Below are 9161 nucleotides of genomic sequence, written 5' to 3'. Positions count from 1 at the left end.
CATTAAGGCATGTTAACATAGGTTCTGGGAGGGAAGGCCAGCCAGTCAGCTCAGAAACCCAATCAGGTAGGCTGGAAAAAAACACCCGGACCCCAACAGTCCCCTGCAAAAGAGGACATGTTTGGAGAAACCAAGACATATGGTAACCCTAGTGCAGCCTTGTGTTCCTCCCCTTCCAAATTAACCTTTAGGCCCCTTGGTCCCCACCCCATCAATCCTGATCACTCTGCCACCACCTGTTACTGAATAATCTGGGTAAATGGGCTATTTGAAAACTACCCGTCCTGCCTCCTCGTAAAAATACCTCCTGTTGTTTCCTTGAATTTGTGTGGTTGTCAGGACATATTGATTTGCTTAGACTGCAGCTACTTTTTGGTTCCCTTCCCCCTCCCCCAGAAGCTTCTGCCCTAGGCAACTGTCTAGTGTTGCCTAATTGTTGGGTCAGCCCGGCTCCCAACTTTGGGAAGTTCTGAATTTTAGAAAATGTTGTCTCCTATAACTGGTAAAGCCAGTAGAGGTCTCAACATGTTTGCTCGTGTATATGATTGAACCCTGTCCTGTTTTTAATTGTGTTCCATTCCTAGGACTAATTTTTTTAGATTGTACATTGGCTTGACCTGATCATCAGATTAGGTGGTATAATCAAGTTTGCAATAAACAATATTTATGTGCTGCAATGATAGAGTGTTGGAACACCATGTTGGAGACAGAATCTTCAAGGTAAAGGTGTGCACGTGTATGTGTTTTGTGAATAAATGTGAGAGATAAACTAGATATACAGGTAAGTAGCTTGAGATAAGAACATAAGAGTAGCCATACTGGGTCAGATCAATGGTCCATCTAGCCCTGCATCCTGCTTTCCAAACAATGGCCAAGCCAGGTCACAAGTACCTGGCAGAAACCCAAATAGTGGCAACACTCCATACTAAAACTCCCAGGGCAAGCAGTTGCTTCCCATGCCTGTCTCAATAGCTAGGGTTATCATATGTTCTCTTTTAAGAGGACATACCCTCTTTTTGGACTTCTTCAGATATGTCCTCCAGGATTTTTCATTTTTATGAAAATGTCCTCTTTTTCTTTTATGTGCCTATGACCAACACACCTATCCACATAATGAGAGACACCTACTAGTCAATGGGGGTGCTAAAGAGAGGGAAAGGCATTGCTGATCTCCTCTGTTTCCCTGCTGGTTGAAACAGTCACATGAATTTTGTTTGAGCAACACAACTTTAAGTATATGTCATGCAAAGATATCTCAGAAGCCAGCCAAAGTTATTGAAGGATATGTGCTCTTCTGATAAGTATACTTGAGCTCAGACTCAGTCAAACTAAAATACTGAAGTTTTGTAAGTAAGTCACTGTTTGATGTGTGTTCATTAACTAAAGGATATGATTAAATATTTCTTTACCAAAGGTAACAAACATTTTTATTATTTTTGTCCTCTTCTTTGTCTTCGCAAATATGGTAACCCTATCAATAGCAGAGTATGGACTTTTCCTCCAGGAATTTGTCCAAACCTTTTTTAAACCCAGATAGGCTAACCGCTGTTATCACATCCTCCGGCAAAGAGTTCCAGAGCTTAACTATTTGTTGAGTGAAAATATATTTCCTCCTATTTGTTTTAAAAGTATTTCCATGTAACTTCCTCGAGTGTCCCCTAGTCTTTGTACTTTTGGAATGAGTAAAAAATCGATTTACTTCTACTCGTTGTACACCACTCAGGATTTTGTAGACCTCAATCACATCTCCCCTCATCCGTCTCTTCTCCAAGCAGAAGAGCCCTAACCTCTTCAGCCTTTCCTCATACGAGAGGAGTTCCATCCCCTGTATCATTTTGGTTGCTCTTCTTTGAACCTTTTCTAATTCCACTATGTCGTTTTTGAGATACAGCGACCAGAACTGAACACAATACTCAAGGTGCGGACGCATCATGGAGCAATACAAAAGCATTATAGTATTTTTGGTCTTATTCACCATCCCTTTCCTAATAATTCCTAGCATCCTGTTTGCTTTTTTGGCCTCCGCCGTACACTGAGCAGAAGATTTCAGCATATTATCTACAACGAGTTAACGACCCATTGCTCTCCTTAGTATTTAGAATGGTATACACCTTATTACATTGTTTTAAGGCAGGGGTTCTCAACTCAGCCCTCGGGAAATACCCAACCATTCAGGTTTTCAGGACACCCACAATGAATATGCAAGAGAAAGATTTGCATACAGTGGAGGCAGTGCATGTAAATTTATCTCACATATTAATTGTGGGTATCTTGAAAACCTGAGTGACTGGGTATGTCCCAAGGACTGGGTTGAGAATTCCTGTAATACAGTACCTGTACACGTTTTCAAGAACATTGAACTATTATTCTATTTACTATACTCAGTTATTGTACAATGATTACAGCAATTACTTTTGCATGAATTTCATTACTGATGCCTAATTAGTCCTTGTTTACATCCCAGGAATTTTAGTGTTTGGGATCTTCAGGGTACTTTCCAAGTGGGTTGGTAACAAACATGCTGGGGACAGCAAAGCCCATCCAAAGGGCTGTTTCAAGCAGGTTTGAGGACCCTTACAGAATGGGGGCCCAAGGCAATTGCTTTATTAGCAACCCTCCACCACCCTCCCTTAGCCAGCTCTGCAATTGACTTACAGGCAGATGATCAAAAGCCCCGCGCTGTTCCAAACAGCGCTCTAAAATAGCGCTGGAACAGCGCGGGGCTTTACCGCACCGATGATCAGAGATAATGCATGCAAATTTAAGCAGCGTAATTATCTCTGATCATGGGGTAGAAGTGCAGGCGAATTGTGGCTGAGAATGCGCTCAGCACAATCCTCCCGCACTTGTTTGACAGGTCTGGGCTATCAAAAGCCCAAACCTGTCAAACACAGGGCTGGAGGTCCATGGGACCACCAGGCCCTGACTACCCCTGCCCCGAGCAACGGGGGCTGGAGGTCCTACCCCCCAGGTTCAGGGAGGGCTGGAGATCCAGAGGGTCTCCTGCCCCCCCAATCCCCCAGAAAATGGTCCCTGATGGTCTAGTGGCCGCCGGCCATACCCCCTCCAACCCCAACTCCCCCCCCCAGTGTTGTCTGACCAATCCCTGGTGGTCCAGCATAAAAGACAACCCCCTCCCGGCCCCCCTACCTTAGTTGGAGGAGGGACGCAGCCTGCCTCCCTCCTCTTCCTTGTGTTGACGCCGCCACAAAATGGCGGCACCCAGTACTACTACTACTACTACTACTATTTAGCATTTCTATAGCACTACAAGGCATACGCAGCGCTGCACAAACATAGAAGAAAGACAGTCCCTGCTCAAAGAGCTTATAATCTAATAGACAAAAAATAAATAAAGTAAGCAAATCAAATCAATTAATGTGAACGGGAAGGAAGAGAGGAGGGTAGGAGGAGGCGAGTGGTTACAAGTGGTTACGAGTCAAAAGCAATGTTAAAGAGGTGGGCTTTCAGTCTAGATTTAAAGGTGGCCAAGGATGGGGCAAGACGTAGGGGCTCAGGAAGTTTATTCCAGGCGTAGGGTGCAGCGAGACAGAAGGCGCGAAGTCTGGAGTTGGAAGTAGTGAAGAAGGGAACAGATAAGAAGGATTTATCCATGGAGCGGAGTGTACGGGAAGGGGTGTAGGGAAGGACGAGTGTGGAGAGATACTGGGGAGCAGCAGAGTGAGTACATTTATAGGTTAGTAGAAGAAGTTTGAACAGGATGCGAAAACGGATAGGGAGCCAGTGAAGGGTCTTGAGGAGAGGGGTAGTATGAGTAAAGCGACCCTGGCGGAAAATGAGACGGGCAGCAGAGTTTTGAACCGACTGGAGAGGGGAGAGGTGACTAAGTGGGAGGCCAGCAAAAAGCAGATTGCAGTAGTCTAAACGAGAGGTGACAAGGGTGTGGATGAGGGTTTTGGTAGAGTGCTCGGAAAGAAAGGGGCGGATTTTACGGATGTTGTAAAGAAAGAAACGACAGGTCTTGGCAATCTGCTGGATATGAGCAGAGAAGGAGAGAGAAGAGTCAAAGATGACCCCAAGCTTTCGAGCTGAGGAGACAGGGAGAATGAGAGAGCCATCAACAGAAATAGAAAACGGGGGGAGCGGGGAGGTGGGTTTGGGGGGGAAAATGAGAAGATCGGTTTTGGTCATATTTAATTTCAGGTGGCGTTGAGACATCCAGACAGCAATGTCAGACAAGCACGCTGAAACTTTGGTTTGGATGCAAGGTGAGATATCAGGGGTAGAAAGGTAGATTTGGGAGCCATCAGCATAGAGATGGTAGGAAAAGCCATGGGATGAGATTAATGAACCAAGGGAAGAAGTGTAGATAGAAAAAAGGAGGGGACCAAGAACAGAACCCTGAGGTACGCCGACAGGCAGAGGGATAGAAGTAGAAGAGGATCCACCAGAGTGAACACTAAAGGTGCGGAGGGAGAGGTAGGAAGAGAACCAGGAAAGGACAGAGCCCTGGAATCCAAGTGAGGACAGGGTATCGAGAAGTATGCTGTGATCGACAGTGTCAAAAGCAGCGGAAAGATCAAGAAGAATGAGGATGGAATATTGACCCCTGGATTTAGCCAGTAATAGGTCATTGGAGACTTTAGTAAGCGCAGTTTCGGTTGAGTGGAGAGGGCGAAAACCAGATTGTAGTGGGTCAAGAATAGCATGTGAGGAGAGAAAATCAAGGCAGCGGTGGTGAACAGCACGCTCAAGTAATTTGGAGAGAAAAGCAAGGAGGGAGATGGGTTGGTAATTAGAGGGACAAGTAGGGTCGAGTGAAGGCTTCTTAAGGAGAGGTGTGACCACAGCATGTTTAAAGGCAGCAGGGACAGTCGCAGTGGAAAGTGAGAGGTTGAGAATGTGACAGATAAAAGGAATAAGAGCAGGAGAGATGGCATTAAGAAGGTGGGTGGGAATGGGATCCGAGGAACAGGTGGTACATTTTGAGGAAGAAAGGAGAAGTGTAGTTTCCTCAATAGTAACTTCAGGAAAGAGGAAAGGGAATGAGGGGAAGGAGAGAGAGGGGAAGGTTTTCTCCAGGTTTTCTCCTGGGATGCACTGGGCAGGGCTACAGACCATCTCCAGCCCTCCCTGAACCTGGGGGTGGGATCGCCGGGGGGGGGGGGGTGACCAGAGGCCCCAATGATCTGCAAACCCTAACACCAGCTCGGAGCTGGCGTAGGGTTTGCTGCGGCCAGCGACCCAAAATTTGGCGCGCTGGCACGCGCTCGATGGCTCTAATCATGGGGCGGTAGCAAACGCCGGTGCTAATATGGCGCTAACAGCCTCTAGCGCCGGCGTTTGCTTTTGATCATGAGGGTGTTAGTGGCTGTCAGAGGCAGAATGCTAAGTTAGGTTCCCACATTCCAGAGAAAACCTACACTGTTTACATGTTGTTAAGTCTTTTGAGTAAAACCCATTGATCATACTCTTGTTTGTTCATGTCATTGTGCCAGCCTAAGGGTTTATTTTAAACTAGTCAGTCATAATTTTCTCAGTGGCCAAACACTTAGGTCTATAAAATAATGAGTGGAGAACGGGTAGATGTCTGTTTACGCTTTCCAAAAATACTAGGACTAGGAGATATGCAATGAAGCTACAATGTAGTAAATTTAAAATAAATTGGAGAAACTTTTTCTTCACTCAACGTGTAATTAAACTCTGGAATTTGTTGCCAGAGAATGTGGTAAAGGCGGTTAGCTTAAAGGAGTTTTAAAAAGGTTTGGACGGCTTCCTAAAGAATAAGTCCATAGACCATTATTAAATGGACTTGGGGAAAATCCACTATTTCTGGGATAAGCAGTATTGAATGTTTTTGTACTTTTTTTGGGATCTTCCCAGGTATTTGTGACCTGGATTGGCCACTGTTGGAAACAGGATGCTGGGCTTGATGGACCTTTGGTCTTTCCCAGTATGGAAATACTTATGTATGACAAATTCTGAGATGGCTCCAGACCAGCAGAGTGCCTACATTATGACCTAATGTGATCTGTGTTATTTTTCTATGGTTTCTATAATTCTTTTATTTTTTTTTCTATTGATGTATCAATTATAATACTAAGAGGCATATTTTCAAAGCACTTTGGGAGGCTAAGTTCCATAGGTTTCTATGGAACTTTGGGAGGCTAAGTGCTTTGAAAATGAGCCTCTAAGTAGCCCCTCATTTAAAAAATGTAGTAAATGAGTAATATTCTTTTTATGTTTAGCAGGAAACTTCGAGAATTTCCATTAACAGCTCTTGGCACCAGCTTTTCCTCACCTCTACTTTGTAGCCTTTGTTGTTGTTGTTTGTTTTTTAATTTATAGAAGTCTTTATTAGGTCCGCAAGCTGGCCGGCTAATGATTGGTCCTGGGGCCGCAGTCACGCAACCGACAATTTTTTTTTGTTTTGTTTTTTTAACTGAGATCACAATGTGTGGCGGCAGATGCCCTCGCGCGCTGTTTGCGAAGTGGCAGCGCTGGTATTGAGTAGCCATCATTTAAAAAAAAAAACAAAAAACTAATATTCTTTTTATGTTTAGCAGAAAACTTCAAGAATTTCCATTAACAGCCTTGGTAACTTTTTTATTTTTTTTTGCCCCAGTTCTCCTCACTACGGTCCGCAAACCGTCTGGCTAATGATTGGTTCTGGGGCCGCAGTCACGCGACTGACCCCTGCTTTTTTTTTTTTTAATTGAGATCACAATGTGGCGGCAGATGTCCGCGCGCCGGCGTGGGTGATCCGGTGCGTGCCGGTTGGCCTCGAGATCCTAGGTAGGCTGCTCAGCGCGCGCGACAGCTTCAGGTGCACACAAGGTGGGAGCCGCACAGCTGGTTAATGTTGCCACGTGCGTCTGCTGCAGTCCCTGGCTCGTGCTAACGAGGGGTTTGCATGATTTTCAAAATGCTCTCTGGATTACTTTTTAGTAGTCACTAAGATGTTGATTCCTATTTAACTTTTTTTTTGTTTGTTGTGGTGGTGGGCAAGGGGTTGATTAAAGACCCATCCCAAGGTAAATACATTAACTGAGATTGAGAGTGGTGATTCATTAGGTTTTATGCATAATTTCTGAATTACAAGCAGTTGGATCCTAATTAATCTGAAACGGCTGACAAAAGCTAGCCTGGTGGTATACATAGTTTATGCGTGGTGCTTGAAGGAATGTATTAATATTGTCATGTTAACCTCACTAAATCTTTTCTCATGTACATATGAGGAAAACTGTTAAGTAGGTTCTAAGAGTCGCTAGGCATACTGCATATAACTATAATTAAATGGCCTCAGCAGTGGATCCCATCCCTAGGAATTATTTTCTTGTAAAGTAGCAGTGGGCCCAAAAAAAAAGAATTAATTAACGTTGTGGGGTGCGACAGGGCCTGGAGAAGTGTCGGTGGCTTGCTCGTACGTGGAAGTAGATCTGTCTCCACCACGGCCTGTTGTGTTGCTGCTTCCAGCCGAAGACTATCACCTTGTTCCAGCTGTTACCATACTTTGCAGAGGTGGTGGTGGACGATCTTCTAGATATTCTCCAGGAATAACTGCAGCTCCCTCTATCGGTTTTGAGTCTTGCAGAGTATTAAAATGGGACTGATCAGTGTGATGGCCGACATTGCCCAGCCGGCCAACCAGTTGATTGAGGGAAAGGGTGCTGTCTATGTCTAATACACCCAAGGTTTGATAACACCTCAGGATGTCTGTGATGAAGACTCGGCCGTACAAGTTTTGGTAATGAGTAAGAATTTTTTTAAGGAGTGCACGGAAAACCTATTTTTGTTTGTAAGTAAAAAGAGAGTGAAAAAATCCCGAAAGCTAGTAATGATTTACAGAGCAATTCATATGATCACATTTTCCCTTTCAGGAAAACTTTTGGTTTCTAGCTTTCATATGTATATATGTTGAATCGATGTTTGAGTGTATACACAGTCAAAGGAAAAAAGGACTTTAGAAGTGCTGGAGAGAAAAGAAGACATATAGGAACAAAAAGAAACTAAAAATGAAGCTTTAGTATGGAAGGAAATACATGACCCTGATTATAGCTAAAATCGAAAACAAAGTTTTTATGACTTAAGTACTAACATTTTTGTGTGTGTAGCATCTGGTTATATAGCTAGTCGGGTATAGTATGTCTTGAATGCATTTATATCTTGCTTCCATAGATCTCTCTTTGTAGTTCTCAACTCTCCAGAATGGGGGATACCTTTTCCCCTTTTGGCTGCTAAATTGGCAATCCCTGGTATAAAAGTGCTTTCATTCATATCTCATGGTTTGTATTTTTATTCCAAAACTTGGAACACTTATGGATAATTTTGGGTCCATGTTAAGACTTTTGCTGTATTCAAACTGTGATTACCTGTATTGGCTTCTGATGATCAAGACCTGTTTACCAAGTGACCATTTCCAAGGGGATATCTTTTTGACTATTCCTACTTTTCATAGATACATTAAAAATATGACACTAAAGATCATTCACTTTAGATACCAAAATTCATTCGAAGTGGGGATTGAAAAGCGAGGCCTTGTCTTGGTTGTTCCTTATGGGTCACTTCATAACTGGTACTATTGTGGGATTATTGAAGCTGTATTGTCTGCCCAAAGTTTGCAATTGGGGGAAAAAATTGCTAGATATACCACCTTTTCAACTGGTGAGAGTATGACTATTTTCTGCTGGAATGTGTTACTCATAACAGTATGTCAATTGGCTGATAACAGTTTTCAGAAAACATCTCGGATCACACCGCTTATTTTTTCCTCAAACTTTTCCCATGGCATACATCTTGACACAGGTTTTGCTGAGAGATGAGGCTTTTAATTACTGTTTTTTTTAATAAAAGTATTACTGTTTAAATTGATTTGTAATTTTACTTTGAGCTTTTTAAAAGTAACAAGGAGGCATGTCTATAGCTCTCCAGGAGCAATATCTGGACACTAACTTTAGTCAACCAGATGTGGTTAAAGCACCATTAAAATCCCTTTTAAAACTGGTCTCTTGGTAGTGCCTCCAAATGAACATAAGATTGAACATCATTGCAATCCAGGTGTTTCTCAAACCAGCTATGGAGTGCCCCATTGGCAGTCTGGTTTTCAGAATATCCACAGTGAATATACATGAAAGAGATTTGTATTCAGTGGAGGAACATTGATGTAGGGTATGATCTCAGCTTTATTGCTAGTGTTCTTT

At 43.3% G+C, this 9161-nt stretch overlaps 1 protein-coding gene across 5 annotated transcripts in view; it reads left to right on the top strand.

Moving 5' to 3' along the window:
• Positions 1 to 6689: 6689 nt before the first annotated feature.
• Positions 6690 to 9161, top strand: part of LOC115464525 (barrier-to-autointegration factor-like protein) — a 29176-nt gene continuing 26704 nt past the window's right edge. The window contains exon 1 of one of the 5 annotated variants that reach the window (XM_030194889.1): positions 6690 to 6756. The gene's annotated coding sequence lies outside the window, so the exon portion shown is untranslated. Of the gene's footprint in view, positions 6799 to 6892; positions 6996 to 7372; positions 7760 to 9161 lie in introns of those variants that run through there. The other 4 variants (XM_030194891.1, XM_030194892.1, XM_030194893.1 and 1 more) reach the window with 4 other exon arrangements.

This window comes from Microcaecilia unicolor, chromosome 3, assembly GCF_901765095.1.
Source record: "Microcaecilia unicolor chromosome 3, aMicUni1.1, whole genome shotgun sequence".
NCBI lineage: Eukaryota > Metazoa > Chordata > Amphibia > Gymnophiona > Siphonopidae > Microcaecilia > Microcaecilia unicolor.
The sequence above is the reverse complement of the archived record's forward strand: the minus strand, read 5'-3'. Positions and strand labels throughout refer to the sequence as shown.